The sequence below is a fragment of the Coregonus clupeaformis genome, unplaced genomic scaffold (genome assembly GCF_020615455.1).
Source record: "Coregonus clupeaformis isolate EN_2021a unplaced genomic scaffold, ASM2061545v1 scaf0032, whole genome shotgun sequence".
Lineage (NCBI taxonomy): Eukaryota > Metazoa > Chordata > Actinopteri > Salmoniformes > Salmonidae > Coregonus > Coregonus clupeaformis.
Window position 1 is genome coordinate 977,501 of NW_025533487.1, and position 20,429 is coordinate 997,929.

General features: G+C 40.2%; 1 protein-coding gene across 2 annotated transcripts in view; it reads left to right on the forward strand.

Annotated features, from left to right (window-relative positions):
• The first annotated feature begins 16,963 nt into the window (after nucleotides 1-16,963).
• The window catches only part of prox1a (prospero homeobox 1a), a 74,854-nt gene continuing 71,388 nt past the window's right edge, over nucleotides 16,964-20,429 (forward strand). For both annotated transcript variants that reach the window (XM_045212613.1, XM_045212614.1), the window contains exon 1: nucleotides 16,964-17,142. The gene's annotated coding sequence lies outside the window, so the exon portion shown is untranslated. The remainder of the gene's footprint in view (nucleotides 17,143-20,429) is intronic.

The following is a 20,429-nucleotide window of genomic DNA, read 5'->3' on the forward strand; positions in this document are numbered from 1 at the left end:
GTAATGATGGAAAATAAGATATGCAAGATATTTGAATAGATATATATACACTGCTCAAAAAAATTAAGGGAACACTTAAACAACACAATGTAACTCCAAGTCAATCACACTTCTGTGAAATCAAACTGTCCACTTAGGAAGCAACACTGATTGACAATAAATGTCACATGCTGTTGTGCAAATGGAATAGACAACAGGTGGAAATTATAGGCAATTAGCAAGACACCCCCAATAAAGAAGTGGTTCTGCAGGTGGTGACCACAGACCACTTCTCAGTTCCTATGCTTTCTGGCTGATGTTTTGGTCACTTTTGAATGCTGGCGGTGCTTTCACTCTAGTGGTAGCATGAGACGGAGTCTACAACCCACACAAGTGGCTCAGGTAGTGCAGGTCATCCAGGATGGCACATCAATGTGAGCTGTGGCAAGAAGGTTTGCTGTGTCTGTCAGCGTAGTGTCCAGAGCATGGAGGCGCTACCAGGAGACAGGCCAGTACATCAGGAGACGTGGAGGAGGCCGTAGGAGTGCAACAACCCAGCAGCAGGACCGCTACCTCCGCCTTTGTGCAAGGAGGAGCACTGCCAGAGCCCTGCAAAATGACCTCCAGCAGGCCACAAATGTGCATGTGTCTGCTCAAACGGTCAGAAACAGATTCCATGAGGGTGGTATGAGGGCCCGACGTCCACAGGTGGGGGTTGTGCTTACAGCCCAACACCGTGCAGGACGTTTGGCATTTGCCAGAGAACACCAAGATTGGCAAATTCGCCACTGGCGCCCTGTGCTCTTCACAGATGAAAGCAGGTTCACACTGAGCACATGTGACAGAGTCTGGAGATGCCGTGGAGAACGTTCTGCTGCCTGCAACATCGTCCAGCATGACCGGTTTGGCGGTGGGTCAGTCATGGTGTGGGGTGGCATTTCTTTGGGGGGCCGCACAGCCTTCCATGTGCTCACTGCCATTAGGTACCGAGATGAGATCCTCAGACCCCTTGTGAGACCATATGCTGGTGCGGTTGGCCCTGGGTTCCTCCTAATGCAAGACAATGCTAGACCTCATGTGGCTGGAGTGTGTCAGCAGTTCCTGCAAGAGGAAGACATTGATGCTATGGACTGGCCCGCCCGTTCCCCAGACCTGAATCCAATTGAGCACATCTGGGACATCATGTCTCGCTCCATCCACCAACGCCACGTTGCACCACAGACTGTCCAGGAGTTGGCGGATGCTTTAGTCCAGGTCTGGGAGGAGAACCCTCAGGAGACCATCCGCCACCTCATCAGGAGAATGCCCAGGCGTTGTAGGGAGGTCATACAGGCACGTGGAGGCCACACACACTACTGAGCCTCATTTTGACTTGTTTTAAGGACATTACATCAAAGTTGGATCAGCCTGTAGTGTGGTTTTCCACTTTAATTTTGAGGGTGACTCCAAATCCAGACCTCCATGGGATGATACATTTGATTTCCATTGATAATTTTTGTGTGATTTTGTTGTCAGCACATTCAACTATGTAAAGAAAAAAGTATTTAATAAGATTATTTCATTCATTCAGATCTAGGATGTGTTGTTTAAGTGTTCCCTTTATTTTTTTGAACAGTGTATATACATATTGAGGTGAGAGCATTGGAAATGGTTTTGACGGTTAACCTGCTTCTGTTTTGTGGGTGGCACTGTGTGCTGTTTTCGATGGATGGAGGGGCATAGGGATCTGGGGGGACGGGGGTGGTATGCCGATCAATGGGATGACGGCCCAACTTGGGATGGGGAGGGGCTTTAGCGGGGGAATTAGTGGAGAACAATTGGAGGGTTAGTAGCAATGCAAATATCATGGTACAGCTATTATGGACACTCAATCACTATGGTATTTTTTATTGGTAAATTTACAAACATATATAATGATAAATAGATTTGAAACTTGTATCTCATTATGGTGTATGGTGAAATAAGTATAGCCAGTTATAATTGTAATGGCTTAGCAGATAATAACAAAATAAGAACAATATGTACATGGCTCAAAGAGAAGGAATATAATATATATATATTGTTTACAGGAAACTCATTCAACAATTCTAGATGAAGTTGCGTGGAAAAAGGAATGGGGGGGGGGGGGCAAATATACTTCTCCCATGGGCTAAGAAACTCAAAAGGGGTGATGATATTAATTAACAGTAATTTCGATCCGAATGTGCAAATTGTCCAAACAGATACGCAAGGTAGATGGAATATTTTAAATATGTTATTGGACCATAAACAGATATGGCTCATTAACCTTTACGGACCAAATAATGATGATCCACACTTCTGTGACAATATATATAATAAATTATCAACCCTGCAAGCAATTCAAGACTCTATTATTATGGTGGGAGATTATAATACTGTTTTAAATAGCTCAATGGACCGTAAAGGAAATCACACTACAAACAATCACCCTCATGCTCTCAAGGAAATCGTGAATGTCATGGATACATTAGAACTAGTAGATATATGGAGGCTTAAATATCCTGATCTAGTGAGATATACATGGCGGAGACTCAATCAAGCTAGTCGTCTTGACTTCTTTCTTATGTCATTCTCGTTGGCACCAAAAGTTTAAAAAGTGTTGATAGGGGACAGAATGCGGTCAGACCATCTTATAATTGGCATATACAGTACATTACTCTTACTGAATTTCCACGTGGGCGAGGATATTGGAAATGTAATCAAAGCCTATTGGATGATAACTTGTTTTTAACTAGGACAGAGGAATTTATAACTGATTTTTTCCGACATAACATAGGTACAGCGAATCCCCTTATTGTATGGGACACCTTTAAATGCGCCTTTAGAGGCCATGCAATTCAGTACTCATCTCAAAAACAAAAGAAATTTAGGTCAAAAGAGTCCATACTAACAAAGGAAATAAAAGGTCTAACGGAACAGATAGATAGCAATAAAAACTGTAACATAGAGGCTCAGAATAAATTAGAGGAAAAACAAAAAGAAATGGAGAAACTTATTCAAGAAAGATCAAGTGTAATATATTATAAAAAATTAAGCAAACTGGATGGAATATGGGGAAAAATGCACCAAATTCTTTTTTAATCTTCAACATAGGAATGCTACCAAAAATAATTTACTGAAACTGGTTACAAATGACGGAGTCACCCATGATTCACCAAATGATATTTTGAAGGAGGAAACAAAGTACTTTAACCATATGTTTTCGTTTCAGTCACCTCCATCTCCTCTAACTGAAGCTAATTGTAGAGATTTTTTTCCTATTGATAATGTAAAATTAACAGCCATACAGAAAGACTCATGTGATGGTGAAATTACAGAGTGTGATGAGTTGGTGTTGAAGAAGTCAGGCGCAGGAGGGTAAATCACAGAATAACAGGCTTTAATCCGCAAAATAAAGGTTTACGCAGAAATGCGTCAAACATATTCAAGGGCACAAAACAGGCGCACTGGAAAATACAAGGCACATGGGAAAATACTCCCGTCGATACAAAATACACGAGCTCCACCGAGCTTCACTAACCTCCACAATAAACTATCACCCACACAGACAAGGAAGCAGAGGGAACACTTATACCATGACTAATGAGGGAATAAGGACCAGGTGTGTGTGATTGAAGACAAGACAAATGGAGTGCTGATGAATGGATCGGCAGTAGCTAGTAAGCCGGTGACGCCGAACGCCGAAACCTGCCCGAACAAGGAGGGGAGGCAGCCTAGGCAGAAGTCGTGACACAGAGGAGGAACTTCTGGATGCAATTAAAGACTTTAAGTCCGGGAAAACTCCAGGGTTGGATGGCATACCAGTCGAGGTATACCAAACCTTTTTTGATATACTCAGAGGACTGTTATTAGCATGTTTTAACCACTCCTATGTAAATGGTAGATTATCAGACACTCAAGAATAAGGTCTGATTTCATTATAACTGAAACAGGATACAAGTGGAAAATATAAAGATCCAGTCCATTAAAAAAATTGGAGGCCCCTTACACGTCAGTGTTGTGATGCAAAAATTCTAGCAAAATGTTTAGCGCATAGAATTAAAAAGGTATTGTCGGATATTATTCATTCTAATCAGACAGGTTTTTTACATGGAAGATACATTGGAGATAATATAAGGCAAGTACTGGAAACAATGGAACACTATGAAAAATCTGGGAAACCAGGCCCGCTATTCATAGCAGACTTCGAAAAGGCATTTGATAAAGTACGACTGTGGTTTATATATAAATGCCTGGAGCATTTCAATTTAGGAGAATCCCTTATAAAATGGGTTAAAATCATGTATAGTAACCCTAGGTGTAAAATAGTAAATAATGGCTATTTCTCAGAAAGTTTTAAATTGTCAAGAGGAGTGAAACAAGGTTGTCCATTATCGGCATATCTATTTATTATGGCCATCGAGATGTTAGCTATTAAAATCAGATCCAACAATAATATCAAGGATTAGAAATCCAGGGCTTAAAAACAAAGGTGTCATTGTACGCTGATGATTCATGTTTTCTTTTAAATCCACAACTTGAATCCCTCCACAGCCTCATAGAGGATCTAGATACATTTTCTAACCTAAATGTACTATATTACATATTGGATCACTAAAAAATACAATTTTTACATTACCATGTAGTTTACCAATAAAATGGTCTGATGGTGATGTGGATATACTCTGAATACATATGGTCCCATGTAGCTCAGTTGGTAGAGCATGGCGTTTGCAACGCCAGGGTTGTGGGTTCGTTTCCCACGGTGGACTAGTATGAAAAAAAAAAATTATGCACTCACTAACTGTAAGTCGCTCTGGATAAGAGTGTCGGCTAAATATGTAAAATAAGATCTTGCTACCATGGAAAGGTAAATACCTGTCAATTTGTGGAAAAATCACTCTGATTAACTCTTTAGTATTATCCCAGTTTACCTATTTGCTTATGGTCTTGCCATAAGGACCAAAGAATTGACAGCCGAACAGTTTTTTAAATTATATGAGAAAAAAATATTCAATTTTATTTGGAACGGCAAGCCAGACAAAATTAAACAGGCCTATTTATATAATGAATATGAATTCGGAGGACAGAAACTATTAAATATTAAAGCATTAGACCTATCACTAAAAGCTTCAGTCATACAAAAGTTATACTTAAATCTGAACTGGTTCTCTAGCAAATTAGTACAATTGTCTCACCCAATGTTGAAGAATGGCCTTTTCCTTTTATTCAGATTACAACCTCTCACTTTCAGTTATTTGAAAAGGAAATAATCTCCCAAATATCCCTATTTCTAAAACAAGCCATAGAACGTTGGTTGCAATTTCAATTGAATCCTCCAGAAACGACAGAACAAATAATGTAACAAATATTGTGGTTAAACTCAAATATACTAATTGATAAAAAACCTTTTTATTTTGACAAAAAAAAAAAAAGGTATAATCTTCATAAATGATATCATCGGTAGGACTGGTGGAGTTATGTCGCAAATGCAGCTAACAAAAACATATGGAAATGTCTGCTCTACCCAAAATTACAACCAAATAATTGCAGCCTTACCGCAAAAGTGGAAGAGGAAAGTGGAAGGGAGAGAAAGTAAGGAACTTGTCTGTCGGCCGCATTAAAGAACATAATTGGTTAAGGAAAACTGTGATAAATAAAAAAGTATATCAGTTTCATTTAAGGACCAAAGGATTGACAGCCGTCCCATATAGATTGCAAAATAGTTGGGAAGAGATTTTTGACGTACTGATCCCATGGCATAGTGTTTATGAACTGATTAGCAAAACGACGCCGGATTCAAAACTTAGAATTTTTCAATTTAAATTATTATATAAAATTCTTGCTACCAATATAATGTTATTTATATGGGGGATACAATCTTCCCAGCTCTGCAGATTTTGCTGCGAAGAGACAGAATCATTAGATCATTTGTTTTGGTACTGTCCATTTGTAGCTTGTTTTTGGACACAGGTCCAGGAATGACTAAAGGATTGCAATATTTACCTGGAGCTAACCTTGCAGATAGCATTACTGGGTGATCTGAAAAGTCATAGTCAATCAATCAATAATATAATAATACTCTTAGCAAAAATGTTTATTTTCAATTTACAATCTGTAGAAACAATGAGAATAGAAAGGTTCAGAACTTTTGTAAAACATCCCAGTACAGTTGAAAAATATATGGCAAATATAAATCCAATATGGATGGTGTTAAGAGAGAGATGGGAGGTGTTGAATGGAGTTGAAGGATGGGACTAATAACAACTAACAACAACTAACAACAAGATAACTAATAATGTAAGCATATTGTGTCCATAATAAGTATATAGGTTATAGGTTGAGAGATTTTGTGAAAGAGCACAGTTAGAAAGATATGGCATATACTGTAGAAGCAAACCGGATAGACATCATGAAAATGATCGGAGGGGTTGAGGGTAGAGGAAGTTCAGGAGTAAAAACAAACAAAATGTCCATAAAATGTATATAGTATGTATAAGCTGGAAGTAGAGGCATAAGCATTGTTGTTCACTAGTTTACTCCAATTAGGGAAGGGGTGGTGGGGTTGGAAAGTAATAAAGGGAAATATTTTTTTTTAAAGGATATGTATGTGTATATGTATGTATGTATATATGTATATATGTATGTGTATGTATGTATGTATGTATGTATGTATGTATGTATGTATGTATGTATATATATATATATATATATATATATATATATATATATATATATATATATATATATATATATTTGCGAGGGGAAAAAACATATGGGGGATTGGAAGTGATGCAGACAATTACATTGATGGAAGTTACAATCTATCTGCAATATTAAATCTGATCTACCCCCTAAGAAAAAAAAGAAAAGAAAAAAAAACATGATGAATCTGATGTCTGTAGTAAAGTATTATAAACATGATGAATCTGATGTCTGTAGTAAAGTATTGTAAACATGATGAATCTGATGTCTGTAGTAAAGTATTATAAACATGATGAATCTGATGTCTGTAGTAAAATATGTATTACGTTAACATGATCCTGACAGAGCTTTTAGTTTTAGCTAATTATTAATAGAATATCATTATTATTATTAGGATCATATTTAATAGCAGTGATTCTGCTTTGATGTGTATGCTAGTCATTTTTATCTGTGGTTCATTATGATGTACTGTGTGTTTGCTGTATTTTTGTGAAGCAGGACTCCCTTGAAAAATACACTTGGTCTCAATGGGACTTCCGTGCTTAAATAAAGGTTAAATGAAAGTATCACGAAATAGATAAACGTTTGAATTGCAGTTTATTTGCATAAGAACGTGTAGTTTCTCTCTTGTCACAGCCGCTGGTGCTTGTGTGTCAGCGTGTTGCATGGCCGCTATGTATTTTTGTGATAAATGATTTATTGCAACAAAGATAAAACAAATAGTGAGAACTATATTGCGCCAAAGCTTTACATTCTTCATTTTAGTCTTTATGTTATGTTTATAGTACCATGTTATAGTATATTAACTACAGTATATGCTAATTATAATTATTGGTGAGCTGGTTCCAAATCCAATGAAATAAAAGTTTTCCAAAGTTAACTACCAAATACTGCTTGCATTTATATTGACTGAAAGTGTCTCATCGTCAGGGAGGGACAGATACGAGACCTACAGCAACAGTAGAATCTGAGGAATACAGACAGTAGTCCACAGTTTAAGACAAAATTATGTAAATTAATTTTAGTTCAACTCTTTTTCCTCTCCCAGTCCAATCTAATGCTGTTTACACCACTATGCATAAGGGGGTGGTTATAAAACTCTATCAAATATATGTATTAAATACCCCTTATCCACCAAAGTTTCTTTCTCCTCTTTTTTTTTCACCCTTTCAGCTTTTCACACATTATGTTTTTTACCCTCTATCTTTTTTTCAGCCTTTCTGTTTTCCCCTCTCTGTTTTTACCTCCTTTCTTCCCCTGCGTCATCCTGTTTTTGGCTCCTGTGTCGAGCGTTAATGAAACTATTCCAAACAAGCATAATGGTTTTCCCTCCGTGGGGACCCAGAGGTTCTGACAATGTCACTATCGCTCCGGCCAACAGGCTGACACAACACCACTACCTCTACTCTACTCTCTCTCTACTCTCTCTGTCGCTCTACCTTCTCCCTCACTCTCTCTCTGTCCCTCTCTGTCCCTCTCTCTCTGTACCTCTCTCTCTGTCCCGCTCTCTCTGTCTGTGTTCCTCTCTCTGTCCCTCTCTCTCTCTGTTCCTCTCTCTCTGTCCCTCTCTCTCGGTCTGTGTCCCTCTCTCTGTCCCTCTCTCTCTGTCTGTGTCCCTCTCTGTGTCCCTCTCTCTCTGTCCCTCTCTCTGTATGTCCCTCTCTCTCTGTCTCTCTCTCTGTCCCTCTCTCTCTGTCCCTTTCTCTCTGTCCCTCTCTCTCTGTTCCTCTCACTCTTTTCCTCTCTCTCTGTCCCTCTCTCTCTGTTCCTCTCTCTCTGTCTCTCTCTCTCTCTGTCCCTCTCTCTCTGTCCCTCTATCTATCTGTCCCTCTCTCTCTGTTCCTCTCTCTCTGTCCCTCTCTCTGTCCCTCTCTCTCTGTCCCTCTCTCTCTGTCCATCTCTCTCTGTTCCTCTCTATCTGTCCCTCTCTATCTGTCCCTCTCTCTCTGTCCATCTCTCTCTGTTCCTCTCTCTCTGTTCCTCTCTCTCTGTCCCTCTCTATCTGTCCCTCTCTCTCTGTCCATCTCTCTCTGTTCCTCTCTCTCTGTTCCTCTCTCTCTGTCCCTCTCGCTCTGTCCCTCTCTCTCTGTCCCTCTCTCTCTCTCTATCTCTCTCTGTCCCTCTCTCTCTGTTCCTCTATCTATCTGTCCCTCTCTCTCTGTCCATCTCTCTCTGTCCCTCTCTCTGTCCCTCTATCTATCTGTCCCTCTCTCTCTGTTCCTCTCTCTCTGTCCCTCTCTCTGTCCCTCTCTCTCTGTCCCTCTCTCTCTGTCCCTCTCTCTCTGTTCCTCTCTCTCTGTCCCTCCTCTTTGTCAGTTTGTCCTTCTCTATTTGAGCTTTTTCTCTTTCCTTCCTATTTTTTCTCTGTGTGTGACAATCAGCGATAAATAAAAACAAACACAAAAAAACAATGTGGAACCCTGAGCTGAGTGTCTCTGTTTCCTGGGGGAGGGGTCAGGAGGACGGTCGCCAGCGCTCTGATAGCATTGTTCTCCTCTCAGCCCTCTCCACTTCACTGGCCCTCCATCTTAAGACCTCCGTCAGGCCTGGGGCCAGGGGGGCTTGGGCCTCAGTGTAGCCAGGACAGGGCGTCTGTACTGGGGCTAAGTGAGGAGCTGTGAAGAGGTGGAGGGCTGGAGGACCAGGGCAGTTGCCTGGCTACCAGACTCAATTGCTCCAGTCAAATGCTACGCCACACCCACGGACGTTAGCTTCTTCTTCTCAATGATTCTGGATCTGAGTACCTCCCCACCCTTTCACCGAATGCAAACACATACGGGGCCATCTGATTGGTCCAGAAACCGATGGGTTGGGCCAGAACACACGTGGGTAAAGTGGTGGTTTCAAAATTCGTCACTGGCTTTGATACTCTGATTGGTTAGAGACGATCCAATTGCTGATGATTTTGTTTTGTACAACACTACTCTTGCCCCTCGTCAACACAAACAACTTAATTGATGGCAGTCTCAGTATGCAGCGAACAAATAATTTAGGGTGAGTCGTAAGGCTACCAAGACAGGGAACCAGGCCAAGCCTTAAACCCAGACCCCTAGTCTATCCTGCCAGCGGACTCGCCAGGGGGCTGTCGAGGCTGGGCAAAGGGGGGCTGACTGAAGCAGAGAGGGAGTATAACACTAGGGCTAAATTAAGACCTCTACTCTGAATAATATCACAGAACACATTAAGACCTCCACTCTGAATAATCACAATACAAAACACAGTCAGAGAACATATAGGGTCTAAGAGGGAAGGAATAATAAATATGTGGATTGATAAACAGGGAACGTATGAATAGTCGTTTTAAGAAGTGGAAGGGAAATCATCTATTTTGTTCAGTTGTTGTTTTGGAAAGGGACATGGTATAAGCCTCATGGTGAGGTAAAACATTTAAATATCACCTTTTTATATTTCTTACATTAAGGGACCATCCCGACATTAGCGGTCGCTTAGGGCACGGGGCCACCAGGGGGCCCCCGATCAGAAATAAATACATATATACAGTACCAGTCAAAAGTTTGGACACACCTACTCATTCAAGGGTTTTTCTTTATTTTTACTATTTTTTACATTATAGAATAATAGTGAAGACACTTTTTTGGTTACTACATGATTCCATATGTGTTATTTCATAGTTTTGATGTCTTCACTGTTATTTTACAATGTAGAAAATAGTAAAAAATAAAGAAAAACCCTTGAATGAGTAGGTGTGTCCAAACTTTTGACTGGTACTGTATATGTCAATAACCATTTTTAGATTGGTAGTTAGTGTGACGAGTACTGAGGATACGAAGAGGCAGGACGCAGACGCAGGAATCAACAATGTAAAGGTTTACTAAACACTGAGCAAGAGAACGACAAAGAGCGAGTACAAGACAAGACTCAGTAGACTGGCGAATCAGAGCGCCGGAGGGGAGCAACGGGAGGAGACGTGACAGTTAGTCTAGCAAGATATCTAAACTTGTAGTAATCATGGCCGAATACCGACCGGTCATTCTCATTCAGATATCATATTAGCCTGGCGTAAGTCATTACACAATGTGTAGAATTGCAGGAAATTAGCTGTAAAACTGCAAAAAATAATCTCTCCACCCCTTGGCAAAATGTGTAGAATTGCAGAGAACTTGCTATAAAACATACATTTTTCTCTCCACCGTAAAGAGGGGGGCCACTAAAATGTATTTGTGCGAGGTGGGGGTCCTCAAAAGGCTAGAGCCGGTCTTGCATTCCACCACTATAACAAGGCATTCATTGAGAATGTTTGTGTACGCTGGCTTGAAAAAAACGGTATGGACTATCTAAAAACCCGACACTGAAAACACCATAACCAGCAAAGACTACAACACCACTGTCAACGCAATTGCAAAGGGATGCATTTGCTCATCCACATTTTGAATGTTATCCAAATACTCTTATGTCCTATCGTACTGTACTCAAGAGTACATCAACACAACAAGCGTCTGTTGTCACTCATCTGTTTGTCACTACTTGTTATCTGTTAGATCAGTTTTCTTTGTCATATTGTTTTAATATCATAGGCTCAACTCTCACTCAATTTTAAAAACTCTTGATTGATTATACATTTGGGTTTAAAACGTGACGATTGGGGCCTGGAACACAAAACATGTTTTAACCTTTGGGCTGTGCGCACTTCAACTAGGCTGCACCTTATAATAGTAATAATAATATGCCATTTAGCAGACGCTTTTATCCAAAGCTTGACTGCGCTTGGATAAATATCTGTCCCATAGAGTTAGATCTAGAGGACTCATCGTTGTATATGTGCCATTATGGTGTCTGTGACAGCAAGGGGGCAGCACCACTGAGGCTATCTTCATTTTAAAGTAGTCAATTTACTTCTTATTTTTGGGTTTGAAATAAAGGTCAAGCTAATGTTGGGGATTTACCGCCACCTGCAGTGCTGGAGTCCTGAACCAAAATCTTGTGTGTCGTTCATTCATCGTGGCCACTAGATTTAGCTTAAAGCCATTTATAACCAATCCAATTTGAAGGAGAAGAGAATGCGCTGATCATTGGCTGGTCGCTCCCCAACTTATAGGAATCAACACCCAGTTAACTACTTTAAGGTGACAGCCCTCAATGGCAATGTCCATGCTAAAAAACGGTGCATCTTGGGTATCTATCTACCTCTATCGGCTGTCCTCTCTCCGTCAGTCCTTGTTTATCTCACTAGGCACACATACACACGCAAACACACACACACACACATACTACTACTACACTCTCAGAAAACAAGTTATATTTAAAACCTAAAAAGGGTTCTTCGGCTGTACCCATGGGAGAACCCTTTCCACAGAGGGTTCTACATGGAACCCAAAAGGATTCTAACCCGGAATCAAAAAGGGTTCTACCTGTAATCAAAATGGCGTATCCTGTGGGGTGTGTGTGTGTGTGTGTGTGTGTGTGTGTGTGTGTGTGTGTGTGTGTGTGTGTGTGTGTGTGTGTGTGTGTGTTAGGACCCCAGGACCCTCCTCAATGGTAAGAGCTTTTAGCTCTCCTTCACTAATGTTCTGAATTATAGTATCTTGATGGAGAGATGGAAAGAGGGAGAGAGAGAGAGAGAGAGGGAGAGAGAGCGAGAGAGAGAGAGAGAGAGAGAGAGAGAGAGAGAGAGAGAGAGAGAGAGAGAGAGAGAGAGAGAGAGAGAGAGAGAGAAGGAGAGAGAGGGAGAGAGAGAGAGAGAGAGAGAGAGAGAGAGAGAGAGAGAGAGAGAGAGAGGGGGGTCTGTCCTCCGCCTGTAACAATGCCTGTATTATTCCTTCTCTCCACCACTCTCGTTCATTATTTTATTATCTTGCGCCGTCCTTCCTATTTTCTGAAAACCTGATTTCACATAAAGACGTGTCCAGGTGTCTTAGTATGATAAGGTGTAATTATGGTGCATGGTTCCTTGTTATTTTACTCGAAGTGTCATTGAGACTGACTTCCATACATTACTGTAAGACTGGCTCCACATATCACTTTGCTGCCTGATATGACCGTATCCCCTTATAGCATCAGGTTTGCCCACTGTGTAAAATAGGTGCAAATATGAAAATGACATGGATGGATGGATAGATGTGCGTGCCTGTGTCCGTGTGTGTGTCCGTGTGTGTGTGTGTGTGTGTGTGTGTGTGTGTGTGTGTGTGTGTGTGTGTGTGTGTGTGTGGGTGTGTGTGTGAGAGAGAGAGAGAGTGCATCTCTGTGTGTGTTTCTATCTATCTGTGATCAGTGTGTGAACCTCTCTCCAGTCACCTGGCTGATCCCAGGCCAGTCTCTATTGTTCCAAACAGCGGAGTGACATTTAAACCACCCACACCACACCTCCATCTCTGTCTCTCTTCAGTATATTTCGATCCCATCTGCATGACTAATGTCTGCTCATTTATTCATGTATTTTTATTTATTAACTTTATTTGGACAGGTTCAACGTACAAAATAAAAAGATACGTCTTAGTGAGAAATGAGGCGCTGCACCAGATTAAGCTAACAGCTATTTTCCATCTGCAGTCCCAGAATAGCAACAGCAAACAACAAGAAACCCAGCGGTTACATACCAGGACAAATCAGACAAGCAAAGACAAAGCTCAGAGTGAAAGACCTTTGTTAATTTTTCATTAAATAAAAGTCAGTAATACTCTAAATGCACTTTATGATCATCAAATCTTTATTGGATGATACGATTATAGCAAAATAGTGGCATAACCAGAGCTAGGGTGGCATAACCAGAGCTAGGGTGGCATAACCAGAGCTAGGGTGGCATAACCAGAGCTAGGGTGGCATAACCAGAGCTAGGGTGGCATAACGTCCAAAAGGTGTCTTGGCGAATCAGCCAAGTGGAAAATCATGTAAAGTTATTTTTAGTGGACTATCCCTTTAACTACTGTAGCTTAAAATACAATATTCTGTGACATAAGATAATAACGCAGATCTTTACAACACCCGCCCTCGCAGTGGTCTTTATGACAAAACAATTATTTGAGGACAGATTCAGTGGCCGAAAGCTCACTCATATTACAAAGGAGATTTTGAATTGCTTTGGAACAGAAGAGAGAGGGAGAGAGAGAGGGAGAGAGAGAGAGAGAGAGAGAGAGAGAGAGAGAGAGAGAGAGAGAGAGAGAGAGAGAGAGAGAGAGAGAGAGAGAAATAGAAACAGAAACAGAAATAGAGAGAGAAATATAGGGAGAAATCTGACTGTCGTGAAGAATTCCGTTGTCCTATAAAGGGGGTGTAATATTTCGCTTACAAGACATTTCCTGTGCAACTGTGTCACCGAGCAGCTACTCAATATTTCACAATATTTTCCACAAAAAGATGAAGACATTAAGTGAAAATTAATCAATAGAAGAGGATTGATGAGATAAGACCAATGATGCGTTTCAGGGAGTTAGATGTGTTTTGTCATGTTTCTAAAACAATTTATCTGAAATGAATAAACAGTAAGCAAGTGAACCTTTATAATAGCCTAAACCTACATTATTCTTGGAGCACACAATGATTCTAAATTAATCAAAGAAGATACGATATTTCAGACTACCTTGCTTGGTAAATAAAATATTTATTTGAAATGATTCAAACTTTTTTAGATCACGATCTAATCACAACCATAATCATTGGATCACAATCTAATACATGCATTTGTAATGGAGGTTGTGACGGTCTGTAACCGAGGTTAAAACAGGTCACTAGGCGTGGTTTCTCCCGTCCCATGGGCGTGGCACGGTCTGCCACGCCACATGGGTGTCACGGGTCACACTTACCTCTCCTGAGATAAATTAAAACGTCGACGCAGTCCTCTCTCTGTGCGTTATTATTGCGTCAGTTTAGGAGAAAGTCTACTACCAAAACACTAGGCCTTCTTTGACCATATAGTGCCAAAATGAGCACTGAACCGAGGGAATATAACGTCATAGCCTACACTATAATTCGGGAAATATGGAGTGAGAAAAATCATGTATAGTAGGCTATATCATAAAACAATAAAGAATAGCCTAAAATGTCTACAATTATCATGTCTAATTATTACAACTCTGTCATGATAGAGTTTTCAAGAGTTAGTCCCTTGTTGAAAAATGTCATACATATTATTTTAATGTTGACCTTTTTATCATAAACAGACGATATTGTAGCCTAATGCATGTGAAAATACGGTTTCAAAGATAGTGGTTAAGACATGCAATATTAAGTACAGGGAGCACATCATAATAAATCGTATATGTAAGACTCCCGAGAAATGCCAATTAAAGTGTAATTACTGTTAAAATTTCCCATGGGAATGTGCCTTCCATAGGATGACCTGAATTCCGACACTCATCTATACATGGGGATCATGATTGGATGACGTGATTTGGCTTGGACTCGATAGTCTCTCTGTTTAGATTCCTCAACCCGATATCTGTCTGTCTGCAATGGATTCATCACTTCACGTCTTTACATTTTTTTAGGGTTATTTTGAAACAGCTATATATCACTAATACAATTATTTGAGTTTGATTTAGCCTATTACTCATCGACATGTGACATGCATAGAGATATTTAAGACATTCCAGCACATCAAAAATCCCGGAATAAGCTCTGATTGAGTTGGCCTACAGTATGAAAACATTAAAAGGTTACTGGAAATGTAAAAGTGGATGAATAGCCTATAGGCTACTAAACATGTTTTCCTTTTTCTCGACAGTTGTCCCTTTATTCACTAAACGCTCTCCATATATTTCTATGGCCCCTCAGAGGGATGTGAAATTATATTTAATCAAAGTAAAACAATTGTTTTGAGTTTTCAAATTAGGCTAAACGTTAATAAATGTTGTATTATTTGGCACAGGCATACAGCAGTACAGAAAACAGCAAACGCCGACCCTAGAAATTGATATAGCCTATAACCTCGTCTAACTTTACACACAGTCAAATGTCAAGATTTTGAGCAATTCTTTTACTGTCAATTGTGGGTCTCCTAGGTTCTACAATTTCAAATCAGTTTTGTATCTTTTTAATAACTTCTAAACAGCACAGGCTACATAGTGTACATACTACATAAACTAAACTATGTCTTTCCTGCCAGAGCTGTTGAGCGCTGGTGCGTTGAGAGTGGACACTGAAAGACAAAACCGCGACGTTCGCTATTCAATCAATCACATTTGATTTAGTCCCTTTCACACAAAAACCACAGAAAAATCACGTGTCAACGTTCTATACAATAGGCTAACCCTGAGAACAAACGGCAGCGCAGGGGCAAGGAAACTCACAGGGACTTTATGTCGGTGTAATGTTTGAATTGTGGTTTTATTGATCTATTCTATTCTATTTGACCTTTCTCTAAAGGGACAAGAGGTCCCCAGGTCGAATAGCCAGGCAGGACAAACCGCCTCATAGAACAGACCGTGATGAACCGCAGTCTTATTTGCTCGTGGACAACAATATTGTTTTCACTCATTGTGACCGACACTACACGGATACAAAATAGAAAAAGAAAAGTGACTTTATTAATTAAATGGTAATTAAATAGATAATATAAGATAGACATATAAAACGACAAGTTGTTGATGGCCATGAAAGACTATGAGCGTGGTGTGGTTATATGATTCAGTGGTCATCGGCTACTGAGAATTTGGGACTTTAAATACAACTACAGTTATCATAGGTCACATATTAGGCTTTATAGGACAACGTAGGTAAGCGTATAGACAACAGTTCAAGGCTAATTAGTTACATGAGCAAAACCAGGCAAGTTACTATAAAAGGGTTGAATCTGAATAAATACAACTACTACCATACAATGGGCTGCTAATCTAAGATCATAATTGACTTTTCGATGTTTATGATAAACTCCAACGCGTTGACCAATCCTTAGTCTACATAACAATAAGAGGTAGCCTAAATAAAATATATTATTCAAAATGCGCATCTCCTTACACATTTACTCCTGTCTGTCTATAGCATGAGGGACTGGGTTTGTTCGCTGGACGGGTTCCTCTCTCCATCCTCTCCCGGTGTGAAGTTAAAGGCGTTTTGCGTTCCTTCTCAAATCCGGCGGACGTTTCTTATTGGTCAGTTGAGGACGTTGCGTCACTCCTGGTGATGACGCAGCCCATGTCTTCCCGCGTCTTTAAGTGATTCTTGTTGCTCCACGAGCGGCTCTAAGCCTCGAGACTAGCAGCCCGACGACGACGGCGGTGAGAGAAACAACCGACTAACGTTTCCCGGATCTGAAGGAGAGTGGCGCAAAAGAGCCATCTCTCTCTCTCTCTCTCTCTCTCTCTCTCTCTCTCTCTCTCTCTCTCTCTCTCTCTCTCTCTCTCTCTCTCTCTCTCTCTCTCTCTCTCTCTCTCTCTGTCTCTCTCCGTCTCTCTCCGCTCTCGGCTGTCCAGAGAAATTACAATATTTATCACACCCGCGAACGAACGACTCTGTTTTCTGTATTTGACTAAGAAGCTCAGTTTTCTTCTCATCTAACGTTACCGAGTAAGTATAGCCTTTCACGCACACTCACTTGCGCTGTTCTGCCGCCCGTGTGTGTGTGTGTGTGTGTGTGTGTATGACTTTCACTACCCAACGTTTAGGTTATTTATGGCCGGTGTGTTGTTTCCTCGTCAATAGGATATCAGACAGAGAGAGCTCTAACTACGTTTTTTCTGTTAGGATATGGTTTGCTCTGTTCCTTTTTAAATGCAATGTGTAAGTATCAATTCTTCAGTTTTTTAATTTAGCCTATCCTACTTTTTATACTTTGTGCGAGTTAGGCTATGTTCCTAGCAGATACTTTTTTTAATTTTATTTTTATTTTTTTTAGCTTGGAGATATTTGTTTCTTCCTCTTTGATATAACATTTGTTATTTTGTAGTCTTATTCGCATGACCTTATCCTGATCCCGTTTCTGTTCTTTTATTTTATCTCCTAAGATAACTGATTTGTTTTTAGCGCACTTTGTTTTTACATGCCCTTTAGACCAACTACACAATTCGTTTTTATCTCACCAGTTTACAGTAGCCTCGGGCTGCACTGGCAGTTGACACTTTTCGCTGTTACTGTACAAGGATGGTGTGTGAAAAGGAAGTTGTGTTACACATTCGCCAGTAACTGAGCGTATCTGATATATTCATTTAGCCATCTCTGCTGTAAAATCACTTCTCCTTTCCTACCTGTGGTAACAGCTGTTGGATATTGTGGCCACATTAATATGTTGGCTGTGCGCTTCACTGTCTGACGGCGTCAAATGCTGAAGAGTTGTTGCCTGTGTTTGTCTCTGTCCGTGTTAGCTTTTTCTTGGACATAATCAGTTTTACACTATTGTAGGCCTACGTCTTGAAATAGTATTTTAGACAACAAGTGGTCGACTACATAGGCTAGGTGAAAGCCACTGTTAGTTTGCACAGAGACAATGTCCTTAAATCTCGATTACTTTGTTTACGTGATGGTCAGTGTCTTTTCGTTAGACGTTATTACATTTTCTGTTGCTTTTCTGATGAGACTTTAAGATTACTTTTTTTGTTGTTAATATGTTTTTATGTTGGCTTCTCTTTGCCTCAAGCGCGTTGGCAGTCGAGTCCAGGACAGGTGCACCGAACAACGGGCTACTGGCGTTAGAAAATGGTGTCCAAATTCTCTAGGCTACACTAGATATACACATAGTCTCTGTGTCACAGATCTCGGGTGGGCTATACTTTGATTTTGATTCATTATAATACTTAGTCCCATGATATGGTTATTCAGTGTTTATTTGTGATTTAATCTGTGCTACATTGTCAGGAGGTTGATTGATCAGGACTAAGTTATTCTTCGGGACACACTTAAATTGGTTGACCTGACTGAAAATCTATTTATCTTATCTTCCTCACTGAAGTCCAACTTTAAACCTCACAGCCTTGGATACGACTATTAGTTATTGTCCTTACATCTCCATTTGGGGATCTGAGACAGTCTTGTTTCCATAAGTAGAATCCACAGTTCCAGTTTCATATGTCTGGTCCTAGTCTAGTCTTTAGTTCCGAATCGACTGATGTGTTCTGTGGTGTTTGGTGAATCTGGGTTTTCATTTGAACAAATGTTACATTAAATATAACTTTATGCTGGGAATTTGGCTATTAATCTTTAATCTGTACTCAACCTATTTATATTAATGTTAAATGACACACAGTGCAGCTATGCTGGATTGAGATTTGACTATTTAAGTTTGTTAAATAAACATTATGCTGGCGGAAAGACATTTGTATTCATGATAAAAGTTTTTTTTTTTTATCATCATATTTTTATCATATAATTACACCAACATTTTCATACATCTATTTATGGTACAGAGATAGGCTACATCTTCCAGAGATTACTTATTTGCAATCACGAGCCCCGTGTAGCTCAGTTGGTAGAGCATGGCGCTTGCAACGCCAGGGTTGTGGGTTCGTTTCCCGCGGTGGGCCAGTATGAAAATGTATGCTCTCACTAACTGTAAGTCGCTCTGGATAAGAGTGTCTGCTAAATGACTAAAATGTACTGTATATTTGAGCCTTTCTCCAAATAAGGTTTGTAATTTGATGTACTGGTAACACTTTACAGCCCTTGTTACAGTTGAATTATTCCTGTAAGTACAGTTGAATTATTCCTGTAAGTACAGTTGAATTATTCCTGTAAGTACAGTTGAATTATTCCTGTAAGCACAGTTGAATTATTCCTGTAAGTACAGTGTAAGTACATTTGAATTATTCCTGTAAGCACAGTGTAAGTACATTTGAATTATTCCTCTATAGTGTAAGTAAAGTGTAAAAACGAATGTTATTACATTATTATACATGGCGGATATTTGAGACTGAATCAGAATAAATAAGTTTGAAGTTTGAATCATTTGACTTTAAGCATTTCAGATTGGATTGGACTGAGTTTCATAGTAAGTGTTGCACAGGAGAGTGTGGTAGTCAGTGTGTGTGTGAGTGCTTGCATGGGTGAGTGTGTGTGAGTGTGGGTGCGCGCGCGTGTGTGTGTGTGTGTGTGTGTGAGATGTGTGTTAGATGGAGGAACAGAGACCAGAGCTGTGTGTGTGTGTGTGAGAGAGAGAGAGAGAGCTCAATCTAGGTCAGATTTGGACAGTGGGGGCTGTGGAGGTTGGAGGCCACAGAATGTTTCTGTCGTGTTTAATGTCCTTTTAGCTACAAGCTCTCACAATCTCACATCAGAATTAGACGTTCATCCATGTTTCTCAAACATCACATTTCGAAGTTGTTCCAAATTTCAAAGTGTTTATGGTTAAATTTAGGCAATAACTCCACATGTTTAAGGTTAGGGTTAAGTTGAGGGATTCTTAAGGTTTAGGAATTCTTAAGGTTAGGCAATAACTCCGAATGGTTAAGTTAAGGGTTAAGGTTTGCGATATGGTTAAAACAAAATGTACTTTATTTTGCTGGATTCAAACATGCAACCTTTGGAATCAGAGGCAGATGCTTACGCCCATCTGCCATCCCCATCCCAATGGCCCATGGCCCTAGTAAAACCAAAACCTACTTGAAGCTGACAGCTCTCACTGTTGCACCTTGTGGCCATTTTCCACGTAATCTCCCGACGTCGAATACTGTCTTGCATCACGGGTGACCAGAATGCCTTTTAAACACGCAAACATTTACATTTACATTTACGTCATTTAGCAGACGCTCTTATCCAGAGCGACTTACAGTTAGTGCATACATTATTTTATATTTTTCATACTGGCCCCCCGTGGGAATCGAACCCACAACCCTGGCGTTGCAAACACCATGCTTTACTGAGCT